The sequence below is a fragment of the Elephas maximus genome, chromosome X, assembly GCF_024166365.1.
Source record: "Elephas maximus indicus isolate mEleMax1 chromosome X, mEleMax1 primary haplotype, whole genome shotgun sequence".
NCBI classification, from domain to species: domain Eukaryota; kingdom Metazoa; phylum Chordata; class Mammalia; order Proboscidea; family Elephantidae; genus Elephas; species Elephas maximus.
The window spans coordinates 176,810,964-176,826,025 of NC_064846.1; the positions used below are offsets into that span (position 1 = coordinate 176,810,964).

Below are 15,062 nucleotides of genomic sequence, written 5' to 3' on the forward strand. Positions count from 1 at the left end.
TGCTTCTGCTGGGGCTTTAAAAGGTGAACCTGTGATTGGACGATGGAGGAGGACTAATTCTTTTTAGGCAACGTCAAAGAGCTTGCCTGAGTTATGTCCAAATGTTTTGTGGGAGGCAGAACTTATAACTGATGAACTGGGATGTAAGGGTGAGGACCTCGTAACAATTTGGTCTCTATATACTTGCCTATTACAGATACTTAAGTGGGATTGTACAAAGTTGATACTTTTGTGTCTTATTGAACTTCGCATAATGTTTTAAAGCCTTATCCATGGCGTAACATTTATGAGAACTTAATCTCTTTTTATGACCGAATACTATTCCATTTTTTTTAATCCATGCGTCTGTTGACGGACATTTGGGTTTTTTTTACACTTTTTTGCTATTTTGAATAGTGCTGCTTGAACATTGGTGTAAAAATACCTGTTTGCGTCCCTACTTTCAAGCCTTTTGTGTATCTACTTGTTGTTAGGTATCACTGAGGTAATTTTAGAGTCATAGTGACACCACCTGACAGAGTAGAACTGTACCATAGAGTGGTCTTTGCTGTAATTTTAACAAAAGCAAATCATGTCGTCTTTGCCACAGAGGCGCTGGGGTGGGTTTAAATTGTCAACTTTCTCTTTTTAATTCCATAATTGTATTTTTTTGTTGTAGAGAATATACACAGCAAAACATACACCAATTCAACCTTTTCTACATGTACCGGTTACTGACATTGATTAGGTTCTTGGAGTCATGCAACCATTCTCACTGAACTTTTCTGACCGTGGGTTTAAGGGACATGTAGGTCAATTGGCATAACAAAATGTATTAAGAAAAGAGTCTGCATTCCACTTTGGTGAGAGGCATCTGGGGTCTTTAACGCTTGCAAGCGGCCATCTAAGATGCATCCGTTGGTCTGAACCCACATGGTGCAAAGCAGAATGCAGGCCACCAAAGACTCAAGAGGAATATAAGCCCAAGAAACAGGGCCACATAAACCAGAGACTCCATCAGCTTGAGACTCAAAGAACTAGGTGGTGCCCGGCTGCTGGTGATCCCTGCCCTGAGAGAACACAACAGAGAATCCCTGATGGAGCAGGAGAATAGTGGGATGCAGATTTTAAATTCTCATAAAAAGACCAGGCTTAATGGTCTGCCTGAGACCGAGCGACCCTGACGGCCATGGTCCCAAGACCCTTTGATAGCCCAAGATTGGAACCATTCCCGAAACCAACTCTACAGACAGGGATTGGCCTGGACTATAAGACAATGATGCTGCTGAGGACCGAATTTCATGGCTCAAGGAGACACATAGGATTATGTGGGCAACTCCTGTGTGGTGGCGAGATGAGAAGGAAGAGGCGGACAGGAGCTTGTTGAATGCACACGGGGAATGCAGGGTGGAGAGGAGGAATGTGCTGTTCTCACTAAGGGGAGAGCAGCTGGGACTGCATCTCGAGTTCTGTAGAGTTTTTGTATGAGAGACTGACTTGAATTGTAAACTTTCACCTAAACCACAATAAATTAAGGAAAACTTTGAGCTACCTTCTCACCCTAACATTATTGGCACAAAACAACAACACCAACAACACAAAAATCAGTGCTGGAGAGGTTGCGGGGATGTCATGGGTTGAATTATGTCCCCCTGGAAATGTATTAACTTGGTTAAGTCATGATTCCCAGTATTCTGTGGTTGTCCTCCATTTTGTGATTGTAGTTTGATGTTAAAGAGGATTAGCGTGGGATGTAACACCCTTACCAGGTCACCTCCCTGATCCAATGAAAAGGGAGTTTCCCTGGGGTGTGGCATGCACCACCTTTCATGAGAGATAAAAGGAGAAAGAAGTGAGCAGAGACACACGGGAACCTCATACCGGAAAGCACTGCCGGGAGCAGAGCGTGTCCTTTGGACCCAGGGTCCCTGCTCAGAGAAGCTCCCAATCCTGGGGTAGACTGAGGAGAAGGCTGACAGTAAAAGCCTTTCCCTGGAGCCGACGTCTCAAATTTGGGCTTTTAGCCTACTTTACTGTGAAGAAATAAATTTCTCTTTGTTAAAGCCATGCACTTGTGGTATCTCTGTTATAGCAGCACTAGATGACACAGACAAGGGAGATTCGAACTCTTACGCACTGCTGGTGAGAATGTAAAGGGGTACAACCATTTTGGAAGACGATTTTTGGTGCTTCCATAAAAAACTAGAAATAGAAATACCATAGGATTCAGCAATGCCACTCCTAGGAATATACCCTAGAGAAATGAGCCATCACACAAATAGACATACCCATACGCATGTTCACTGCAGCATTGTCTACAATAGCAAAAAGATGGAAATAACCTAAGTGCCCATCGACAGGTGAATGGATGTTTTAGTCAACTAGTGCTGCTATAAGAGAAATGCCACAAGTGGATGGTTTTAACACAGAGAAATTTTATTCTCTCACAGTCCAGAAGGCTAGAAGTCTGAATTCAAGGCACTGTCCTCTCCAAGGGAAGACTTTCTGTCTGTGTTGGCTCTGGAGGAAGTTCCTTGTCATCAGTCTTCCCTTGGTCTGGGAGCATCCCAGTGCAGGAACCTCAGGTCCAAAGGACACACACTGCTGCTGTCGCTGCTTACGTGGAGGTATGAGGTCCCCATGTCTCTCTGATGGTTTCTCTCTTTTATATCTCAGGAGAGATCGCCTTAAGACACTACCTAGGCTTGTAGACCTCATCAATATAAAAAAAAAATTTTTTTTTGCCTGCCGCTAATTCATCTTATTACATCATAGTGATAGGATTTACAACACAGAGAAATCAGAAGATAAAATGGTAGACAATCATAAAACGGAATCATGACCTATCGAAAATGAGAGATATATTGGGGGGGTGGGATGCAATTCAACCCATGACAATGGGTAAACAACCTATGGTACCTGAACACAATGAAATCCTATGCAAATATAATGAAGAATGATGAATCTGCGGAACATCTCACAACACAGATGAGTTGGGAGGGCATTTTAATGAGTGAAATGGGTCAATCACAAAAGGACGAATACCGTTCGAGACCACTATTAAAAAACTTAAGAAGTTTTACACACAGAAACAATCTTTGATGGTTACAATGGAAGGGCGAGGAGGGAAAGAAAAATACTAGTGAATAGTTAAGAGGAAGCTTTGATGAAGGCTAAGGCACTAGGGAATACTGGGGAAGTCAGCAGAACTTGATCAAGCCAAGGTCATGGAAACTTCATAGACAAATCTAAATTCCCTGAGGGACCGAATTACTGGACTGAGGGCTAGGGACCATTGACTCATTAATATTTAGCTCAATTGGCATAACACACTTTAAAAGGTAAGTGTTCTGCATCCTACTTTGTTGAGTAGCATCTGGGGTCTTAAAAGCTCGTGAGTGGCCATCTAAGATACTCCACTTTTCTCACCTTGTATGGAGCAAGGAATAATGAAGAACAGCACAGACACAAGGTAAAGCAGTAATGAACAACTACCACAGCCTCCACCAGACAGTCCAGCACAACCAGGTAGTGCCCCGCTATCAACACCGACTGCTCTGACAGGGATCACAATAGAGGATCCCAGACAGAGCTGGAGGAAAAAGTAGAACAAAATCCAAACTCACAAGCCAAAACCAGACTTACTGGTCTGACAGAGACTGAGAAACCCCGAGAGTATGGCCCCCAGACAGCCTTTTAACTCAGTCCTGAACTCCCTCCTGCGGTTCACTCTTTAGCCAAGGATTACAAAGGCACATTAAAAAAAAAAAAGGGGGGGGGGAGTGAATTGTAGAAAATACGAATCTAGGAAAATTGTAAGTCTCCATCCCTGCTACTCTTTTAACACAAGTCCAGTCCCTAATCATATTTCCCAAATTCCCAGATGTGACAAGGATGTAGTCCCCATTTATTTCCTTATAGCCTTATGAAATGTTTTCTTTCTGTTTTGGAGACACTCCCCCTACACCAGTGATTCTCAACTGGGGATCATTTTCCACCTCAGGATATCTGGCAATATCTGGAAACACTGCGAGGGAGGCACGTGCTAATACACTCTAGTGTTTTAGAGGCCAAGAAGGCTGCTGAACATCCTACATGCATCCTGGGGTATGCAGCCCTGGTGGAAGCCATTGCACGTGGCCAGAAACTGGCCTAACAGTATGGGACAAGATCCAGGGACACATCAAAACTTCCCTTTTACATAACAATAGCCAACATCTACTTGGAACTTCACGTGGTATTTCTTGTGCTGGTGATTTACCATATTAGCTCATTTAATCCTCATATCAACCACATGTGGCACATGTTGTCATAGCCTCTCTTTCCCAGATGAGGAAACTGAGGCACAGGGAAGCTAAGCATATTTCTCAAAACCACCTTCTATTAAGGTGGCATCAAGATTTTCAAGCCAGGAAAGGAAAACCTAAGAGTTCACACTATTAACTGCACTGTTCCATCACCCATGGACTCATGTGTCCAGCACAGGACATTGGCGATGTCTCTGGCAGGAAGACTCACTGTAGAGAAACGTCTGCAGGGCTCCCTTTATGCCTTTGTTCACCAAGTTGTGGATGAAGGGCTTTGTCATGGAAGCGACCACCGTGTACAGAACGGCAAAGACCCCTGCACAAGTGATGTGGTTGTAGAACACACAGACATAAGCAGGCAGGCTTCGTAGAACGAGGAGACAAACGAGAGGTGAGACCCACAGGAGAAAATGCTTTATACTTCCCGTTACGGATCGAATTTGTATCCCCCAAAAGTATGTGTTATAAACCTTAATCCCTATACTTGTGGATATAGTCCTATTTGGGAGTGGGGTTTCTTGGTTATGTTAATGAGGCAATATCAGTGTAAGGTATGTCTTAAGTCAATCTCTTTGGAGATGTAAAAAAAAATCAGATTGAGCAAGCAACCAAGCAGACAAGCAGAGCTGGGGGAAGACAGATGCCACACCACATGAAGATAAGCAAGAAACTGAGATCAGAAGCTGAGAAGAGACAACGACTTTTCCTCAGAGGCCAAGAGAAAGGAAGGCTTCCCTAGAGCTGGTGCCCTGAATTTGAACTTCCAGCTCCCTGAACTGTTGTGAAAATAGCTTTGTTTGTTACAGCCACCCACTTGTGTTATTTCTGTTATATCAACACTAGACAACTAAGAATTTGTTATGGGACAGTGGGATGCTGCTCTAAAAAATATCTAAAATGTGGAAGTGGTTTTCGAATTGGGTAATAGGAAAAGCCTGGAAGAGTTTTAATGTGCATAATAGTCAAAGCCTAGATGGTCTTCAAGAGAAGGTCGGTAGAACTATGGACATCAGAAGCAATTCTGGTGAGGGCTCAGAAAGAAGTGAGGAGAGCCATAGAGAAAATTCTCCATCATTTCAGAGAGTAGGTTGGTGCCATCAACAGAATGTTGCTAGACACGTGGACATTAAATGTGCTTCTGCTGGGGCTTTAAAAGGTGAACCTGTGATTGGACGATGGAGGAGGACTAATTCTTTTTAGGCAACGTCAAGGAGCTTGCCTGAATTATGTCCAAATGTTTTGTGGGAGGCAAAACTTATAACTGATGAACCGGGATATAACGGCAACGGGATTTCTAAGCAAGGTCTTAAAGAGGTCACATGGTTTCTTCTTTTGCTAATAGTAAAATGCAAGAGGAAAAAGATGGACTTAAAAATGAACTGTGCAACATGAAAACAGAACTTAAAGGTTTGGAAAATTCTGTTGAACAAACTAAGGACACGTGTCCTAGAATGTTTGCTAAGGATGTGGCTGCAAAAGGAAAGACCTCTGCCTCCTGGAATTCTACAGGCAAGAAAATGGGCAGAGGAGCTACGTCTGTTGTCCTCCAAGAGAAGAATAATCCCTGCAGCTGCTCTGAGATCAGTAGAGAAGTTGGAAGGAACACTAGAACCAGGGCTGACTGATTGTCGACGGGTGGAGCCAAGAACTCCTGGGTTTCAAAGGGTGCAGACACACCCTCCTAGGTTTCAAAGACTGAAATCTCCAGCAACTCGGTTTTGGCATGTGGGGCTGCCATTCAGTTGTGCCAAGAGGGTTGGTCTACTGCTGAAAGCTGAGGGAGTGGGGATGGCATGCTCAAGGGGCAGGAGAATGGTGTCTGCCAGGGTCGAGGGGAAATAGTCGCCACTCAGGCGGACTAGGAGGATAGGGCTACCTAAAGCCAAGGGAGCAGAGTTGCCAACCCAGTGGCTTTGGAAGTTAGGTGTGAAACCCCAAGCCGAGAGACCTCCAACCAGAATCCAGAAAGCATGGCCAACACCCACGCTCTGGAGGGTGGGAACATTGCCCAGATGCTCTCAGGGAACAGAGGATTATTTTCAAGCCTTGAGAACTAATGAAATTTGTTCTGCTGGGTTTTGGACTTGGTTGGTGCCCATTATCCCTTCTTTCCCTCCGATTTCCCCCATTTGTAATGGAAATGTTTACCTTGTGCCTGTTCCACCATTGTACTTTGGAAACAGATAACTTGTAGTCTAGGTTTCACAGGTTTGCAGATGCAAAGGAATTTTGCCCCATATTTCATTTACAGGTTTCAGAAGATGAGATTTTGGGCTTGGAGTCGATTTAAGAAATTTAGGATGGTGGGCCATGGTGAATGTTTTTTGCATGTGGTGAGGACATGAATTTGGGGGAAGTCAAAAAGTAAAATGTTATGTATTGAGTTGTGTCCCCCAGAAATCTGTGTTGTAAATCCTAAACCCTATCCCTGTGGTTATAATTCCGTCTGGGAGTGGGTTTTCTTATGTTAATGAGACAGTGTTAGTGAAGATAGTATGAATCACTTTTCAAATCTCAGAAATCTTACTTAAATCAATCCGTTTTTGAGAAATAAAAAGAGAAATTTTACGCAAGCAACCAAACAAACGCACAGAGATCGAGGGAAACAGATGCCACATCACGTGAAGATCATCAAGGAACAGAAAAACACGACCTGAGACAAGGACGTTCCCCTGGAGCCGACAGAAAGAGAAAGCATTTCCCTAGAGGCAGCACCCTGAATTTAGGCTTCTAGCCTCCTAAAGTGTGAGAAAACAAATTTGGTAAAGCCACCCACTTCTGGTATTTCTGTTACAGCAACTCTAGGTAACTAAGTCACTTCCCTTCCTTTCTTCAGATGCTCAGTATATAATACGCAGTTTGGCATATATGAAAAGGATCCAAGCAAGAGGAAGAAAAACCATGACGTCTGTCACAATATATAACACAAGGTTATTGATGAAGGTGTTGGAGTAGGCAAGCTTGAGGACTTTGGTGAGCTCACAGAAATAGCGTGGGATTTCAATGCCTGCACAGAAAGTGCCAGCTCAGTCAAAGGGTCAGGGAGAGCACCCAGCATGCTGACAAGCAAAGGGTTTTGAATAAATGTGTAAGGCTGAGACAGAAAGGTCCACATAAACCAGAGGGTCCATCACCCTGACACCAGAAGAACTAGATGGTGCACAGCTACCACCAATGACTGCCCTAACAGGGAACACAATAGAGAGCCCCTGACAGAGCAGGAGAAAAGCACCATGCAGAACTCAAATTCTAGTAAAAAAACAGACTTAGTGGTCTGACTGAGACTGGACGAACCCCAGAAAACATGACCCCTGGACTCTCTGTTCACCCAGAACTAAAACCATTCCCAAAGCCAACTCTTGAGACATAGAATAGACTGCACTATAACGCATAAAATGATACTCATGAAGAGTGTGCTTCTTAGTTCAAGCAGATACTCAAGACTAAATGGGCAGCTCCTGTCCAGAGGTGAGATGAGGCAGCAAAATTGATAGGAGCTAGTTGAATGGACACGGAAAATCCGGGGTGGAAAGGAGAAATGTGTGGTCACATTACAGGGACAGCAACTAGGGTCACATAACAATGTGTGTATAAACTTTTGTATGAGAAACTAACTTGAGCTGTAAATTTTCAACTAAAGCACACATACAAAAAAGAACAGGGTTTATTGGGTTTGAGGTGGTGGGGTTGCTGGAGGGATTAGAAGAACGGGGCCGCCCAAGGCAAGGGAGCAGTGTTGCCACCGCAGTGGGCCTCAAAGGCCAAGTTGAAGCACAGGATTCAGGGGCCTACACCCAGAATCCAAAGATCATGGTCAACACCTAGACTCTGGAATGCAGGGTCATTGCCTGGATGTTCTCAGAGAACAGAGGATTATTTTGAAGACTTGAGGGATAATATATGTTGGGGTGCTGGGTTTTGGACTTATGTGGTGCCCCTTATCCCTTCTTGCCCTCTAATTTGCCCCTCTTGTGATGGAAATGTCAACCTTGTGTCTGTTCTATTATTGTACTTTGGAAACAGATAATTTGTAGCCTAGATTTCACAGGTTCACAGATGAAGAGGAATTTTGTCCGAGGTTGGAATATGCCTCAAGTCTCACCCGTATTTGATCTAGATGACTTGGAAGATGAGATTTTGAACTTAGAGTTGATTTAAGACTTTTGGAATGATGTGATGGGGTGAATGGGTTTTGCATGTGGCAGATATATTCAATTTGGGGGCCAAAGCGTGGAACGTTACAGACTGAATTCTCTCTCCCAAAAGTATTGTCATAAATCCTGCCCTGTATATCTGTGCTTATATTCCCATTTGGGAATGGGTTGCCTTTGTTATGTTAATGAGACAGGATTAGTGCTGGCTGTGTCTTGAGTCAATGTCTTTTGAGATATAAAAGAGACCCAACAAGTCAGCCAGAGAAACTGAGATGGAGGAAGAGAGTTGACAAGCCACATGAAGAACACTCAGAAGCAGCTCAGAAGAGATAAGGACCTTCTCTGAATGTTACTTATTTTGTTGTTGTTGAGTATACACATAGCAAAACATACACCAATTCAGCAGTTTCTACATGTACCATTTAGTGACATTGATTCTTCAAGTTGTGTAACCATTCTCATCCTCCTTTTCTGCGTTCTTCTTCCCCCTTTAACATAAATTCATTGCTCCCTAAGTTTCCTATCTAATCTTCCCTGCTGCTGTTGTCAATTTGATCCCACATAGATAGTTCTTAAAAGGGTAGTACGCTCAAGGCATGCATTTTTTAGTGGTTAAGTTAAACTACTGTTCAGTTTTAAGAAGTCTTCAGGGGATATTTTTGGTTTAAGCATTAATGTTTATCTCAGAGCAATAGTTTCAGGGGTTCATTCAACCTTTATGGATTCAAGAAGACGGAGTCAGTGAGATTTTGAAATTCTTATCTGTATTTTATCCCTTTTTAGGAGGATTCTTCTATAGAGTCTTTGATCAAAATGTTCATTAATGGTAGTTGGGTACCATCCAGTTCTTCTGGTCTCATGGTACTTGAAGCAGGTTTTCATGGAGACAATTACGTACACTTCCCTTATTTTCCTTATATTCCTGTCTCACGTTTTTCCTCTGTTGTTCCAGGTGAATACCGACCAACTGCTATGCCTTTCATGGCCCCTTGTATGTGTTTAAGCCACCAGTCACTACACAACAAACTACAAAGTATCACTACTAAGCATGTTATTAGGCCAATTAATCAGAATATGCCATGAAAACGTGATCCTAAACGCCCAACCCAAGAAATCAAATCTGATGAGATTTCAGCAGATTCAGCATCCCTTTTTTGATTGTTGTAAATATGTCTCACAAACCATTTCCTTCTTCATCATTTTTTATTTTTATTGTGCTTTAAGTAATAGTTTACAAATCAGATAAGTCGCATGTACAAAAATTTATAAAACCTTGCTATGCTGAGATCTTGAGGGCCTATGAATCTGTGTTCTACCCCTCACCCACCTGGATAAGAGACTAGGCTGGATGTGGGGTCTTTACAACTCTAAAATCTCAAATTCCAAGAATCGCCAAGACGTGAGGTTGGGTGGGCATGTCCAAGTCAGACAAGTCCTTGGATAGAACTGTTGATCCGCTGGGAGTTAAAAACTAACAGATAAAAGAAGGCATGTGCAACACAGAGGTTTAGTCTGAGAATTCTCCTTTCTTCCATCTACAACAGTTCATCAACTGTTTTCCTTATCATGTGAGTTGGCTCTCGAATCATGAAAAGATACACATTCTGTAGTTTGCCACCTCTCATTTTTAGTTAAATAACCAAGTTGTTTATGTCAGGAAGCTTCTAAATTGTAGTTTTGGTGGAGTAGAATTTGACCTACGGATATCTAAATGTGTTTATTTTCATCTTTTTGTAATGAAAAAGGAGCCCTGTTAGCACAGTGGCTAAGTGTTCAACTGCTAATGGAAGATAGGCGTTTGAAACCCACCAGCTGCTCTGCGGAAGGAAGACGTGGCAGTCTGCTTCTGTAAAAATTACAGCCTTGGAAACCCTACGGGACAATCCTATTCTGTCCTATAGAGTCCTTATGAGTTGTAATCCACTCGACATCAACAGGTTAGTAATCCAAATCTCTGTGCCTTGATAGACACGTAATCTAACAATGTGGATTCTTCTTTGATTTTCCTTTCCCTCTGTGTAAGAGCTTTCAAAATAGAAGCATTCGGTGTACCTGAAAAGGCTAGTTCGAGCTTAGGCCTTGTGACTCCATTTTGTTATTTCCGCTTTTACATGACAACAGTTAATTTTCGTACAGACTTAATCTGGTATCTAAAGAAATGTTTCTCTTTGTAACCGAGCTAAGAAAGAATGTTGTCAGCTTTTCCCCAGGGTCCCTGGATACAAACAGTGTACCTAACCTGTACATTCTCAGAAAAAGTTGTCTTGCAAACCTGGGCAGAGAAGCTCCTTAACCAGGTGAAGACTGATGACAAGGACATTCCCCAAGAGCCAAAAGAGAGAAAGCCTTCCCCCGGAGATGGCACCCTTAATTTGGACCTGCAGTATTCTAGACAGTGAGAGAACAAATTTCTGTTTATTAAAGCCATCCACTTGTGGTATTCCTGTTATAGCAGCACTAGGTAACTAAGAATTTGGCAGTAGGAGTGGGGTGGTGCTTTGACAGATACCTAATATGTGGAAGCTGTTTTTCAACTGGGAATGGATAGAGGCTGGACGAGTTTTAAAGTGCCTTAGAGTAGAAGCATAGATTGCCTTGAAGAGAGTGTTGGTGGAATTCTGGACATCAAAGACAATTATGGTGAGCACTCAGAAGAAAGTGAAAAGAGCTGTTAAAGCCATCCACTTGGGGTATTTTGGATATAACAGCACTAGATGAGTAAGACAAGAGGTGTGCCTGGGGCTCCCTCTACTGGGACACTGGTTTGGGGTTCATGTTCCAAAACGCTATAAGCTGACTTTAGTAGAATTTCGGAATTTCAGTGATCACTTTGGGAAAATGAGTTCCCATTTGCATTGTCTATTTTCCTCTGTGGGGCACTTTTTTTGGTGATCAGGTTTTGGCAGAGGGTCTGATATACCTCCATGTGAGACTCTGGCAAGTTAATCAGTTTTATCTAAAACCTGTGTTTTTGTGGAATTGACTTGATCTTACCAAAGAAATGCTGTATACCGTTTAAGAAACTGGAATCCCTATTTGTTTTCCCTTATGTTGTTTAAGGGTAGAAGCTTGATTTGTGAGCTGGCCTCACAGACCATTAAATTTGTGATGTTCCTCTGTCCTCTTTTGTTCTCAAGCTTGAGTCTGATCTAGTAAGTGTAATCATAGTAATCTTTTAGTCCACTCAGTCCTGTGTAGTTACTTTCATTTCTACATAATCCTGGATCAGCAGCAGTCTGTAAACCCATCAACTTCTACACGAGAGTTCTGGAAATCTTAATTCAGCCTAGTGTATTCCATCTTCAAAATATCACACCTTTTTCATACGTCCAATGTAGTCCATCTTTTGTTGGACTATTTTGATCAAGCTTTTTCAGTGAGGCAGCAAGATAAAAACTTATATGCAAATGACAAAACTTTAAAAGGCCATGATTAACTTAAAATAATTCTTAAAAGTGAAAGATCTAATGGAAATTAATTACAAAAGTAATGCAAAGTTAAATGAAGACAATTTAAAAAAATTTAGGAAAAAAATTTCTGAACAATAACTAAGCTTATCTTCAAAGAACTTTGGATATAACACATAGTAATCTTGAGATGTAATACTATATAGTCAGGATACTATATTTTTACAGAAACAATATGTACCTTCTACTTTTGTTTTGCAACCGTGCCTTTTCCCATGAAGTATTTTGCTAAGCGCCGTATGCTAGTTTTTATTACAGCAACATGAAAAAAATTGGCATAGCGGCACTTATGAAAATGCCTTGTGGGGGAAAGTGCAGTTGGCAAAGAAAAACAGAAGGCCCTCGTTATTTCCGTAAAAATACAGGATACCCCAAGTATAACAAGGTCATCAAGTTTTTGGAGCCCTGGTGCACAGTTGTTATCAGCTCTGCTTCTAAACCAAAGGTTAGTTGGTTCAAATCCGCCAGCCACTCCTTGGAAACCCTATGGGGTAGTTCTACTCAAAATTGACTACACAGTAATAGGTTTGGTTTTGCTGTTTTGGATTAAGTCTCTAAACATCTGAATAGTAATTAAAAAAAAAAAAACCTCCATAGGTAAATGATGGGAATTCCCCATTAAAGACATTGCCTCAGATGATGCTAGATTCAAAAGAAATAATGACTAATTAAAAAATAAAATTATGACAGTATCATGTGCTTGTTGTCTAGTATCAGGCACGCTGACACATAAATTTTTAACCCAAAGAAAATTTGACACTTCTGATTTGACAACACATTTCATGTAACTCATAACATTCAATAAATCTTTTAAACAGTTTTTGTTATATATCTTTTGTTGAATCTAAAATTTTTTTTCTAATGTTTTTGTTTTTGTTGGGAATATGCACAGCAAACCATACCCCAATCCAACAGTTTCCATATGTACAATTTAGTGACAGATGATATTCTTCAAGGTGTGCAACCATTCTCGTCATCCTTTTCTAAGCTGTCCTTCCCCTATTAACATAAATTCACTGACTCCTGAGATTCCTGTCAAATCTTTGGAGTTGCTGCTGTCAATTTGATACCTTATAGTCATTAAAAGTTTATAATGTTCAATGCAGACATTTTTCAGTAGTTAAGCTAAACATCGTTTGGTTTTAAGAAGACTTCAGGGAATTCTTACTGGTTTAAGGTTTAAAGATTATCTCAGGGGAAGAGTTTCAGGGGTTTATCCAACGTTCCTGGCTCCAGGAAGTCTGGAGTCCATGAATTTTTAAAAATTCTGTCCTGCATTTTCCCCGTTTTCATCAGGATTCTTTTATGAAATCTTTGATCAAAATGTTCACTAATGGTAGCCAGGCACAATCCAGTTCTTCTGATCACATGGCAAAGAAGGCAGTTGTTCATGAAGCCAATTAGCCACGTATTCCATATCTTCCTCCTATTCTTGACTCTCCTTCTTCTGTTGCTTCAGGTGAACAGAGTCCACCTGTGTACCTTGGATGGCAGCTTGTAAGCTTTTAAGACACCTGGCGCTACACAACAAACTAGAAGGTAGAACAGAAGCACTAAACATGTCATTAGGCCAATTAACTGGGATGTCCCATGAAACCATGGTCATAAACCTCTAAATCTCATGAGATTTAAGCAGCCTCAGCAAGTACTTTTGTTGTTGTTGTTATTGTTGTGAATATATTACACAAATTTTGCTAATTCAACTTTTTACAGGTTCCAACTTACCGGTAGTTATTAGAATAATCGGCCATGCAACACTGCCCTTAATCAATGTGGTATTTCTATCACCTTTAACCCCATCTCATTTTCGTTTTCCTTTCCCTCTCACCTCAATAACCACTAATGAAATTTCTTCTCCACACATTTGCTTTTCTTGTCTTTTTCCAGAGCCCTGGTATCGGAGTGGTTAAGCACTCGACTGCTAATTGAAAGGTTTGCGGTTTGAACTCACCAGTCACTCCACAGGAGAAAGATGTAACGGTCTGCTTCCGTAAATATTACAGCTTTAGAGCCCTATAGGGCAGTTCTATTCTGTCCTATAGGATTGCCCATGAGTCAGAATCGACTGGATGGCGGTGGATTTGGGTTTGCATTTTTACATCAGTCAAGTCGTACAGTATTTGTCCTTCTGCGATTGACTTATTTCACTCAGCAGAATGTCTTCCAGCTCCATCCGTATTGTAGCATGTGTACTGATAGTTCATTTCTTCTACATTTTGTTTATCCGTTCAACTGTAGATGGGCATTTATGTTGTTTCTACTTTTTGGCTATTGTGAACAGTGCTGCAGTGAACATGGATGTACAAGTCTCTGAGCCTCTGCTTGCAAGTCTTTTGGTTATGTAAGTAGGAGTGGAGTTGCTTGGTCACATGGAAGTTCTATTTTTAGTTTTTGACGAACCACTACAGTTTTGCTGGAGGGCTTTACCATTTTGCATTCTGACTAGCAGTAGGTGTTTCCAATTTCCCTACCTCCTAACTTGTTATTTTTCTTGATTCTTTTAATTTGGCTATTCTAGTGGAAGTGAAATAGTATGTCTATGGTTTTGATTTGCCCCTCTGTAATTGCTACTAAAGAGCATCCTCCTATTGAGTTTCTTAGAGCTATTTTTTACAGAAACTTTTACCCATGGAAGCAGCAGTCAAGAAATCAAATGATGAATTGGGCAAAACTATTGCAAAAGACCAGTTTAAACTGTTAAAAGCAGAAATATCACTTTGAGAAATAAGGTGCACCTGACCCAACCAATAGTATTTTCAGTCACCTCATGTGCATAGAAAAGCTGGAAATGAATAAGGAAGACTCAGGAACTGATGCCTTTGAGTTGCCGTGTTGGTGAAGAATAACGAATGTACTATGGACTGCCAGAAAAACGAAGGAATGTGTCTTGGAAGAAGTACAACCAGAATGCTACTTAGAAGCGAGGATGGCGAGAATTCGTCTGACGTACTTTGGCCATTATCAGGAGGGAGAAGTCCCTGGAGAAGGACATCATGCTTGTTAAAGTAGACGAAAGAGAGGAAGACCTTAAATGAGGTGGATTGACACAGTGGCTGCAATGATGGGATCAAGAATAGCAATGGTTGTGAAGATGGTGCAGGACCGGACAGTGTTTGGTTCTGTTCTACGCATGGTCACTATGAGTTGGAACCTAC

General features: G+C 41.5%; 1 protein-coding gene across 11 annotated transcripts in view; it reads left to right on the forward strand.

The window, feature by feature from the left end:
• Window positions 1-15,062, forward strand: part of LOC126069370 (zinc finger protein 208-like) — a 464,532-nt gene that overhangs the window by 289,700 nt on the left and 159,770 nt on the right. The window lies entirely within an intron of this gene.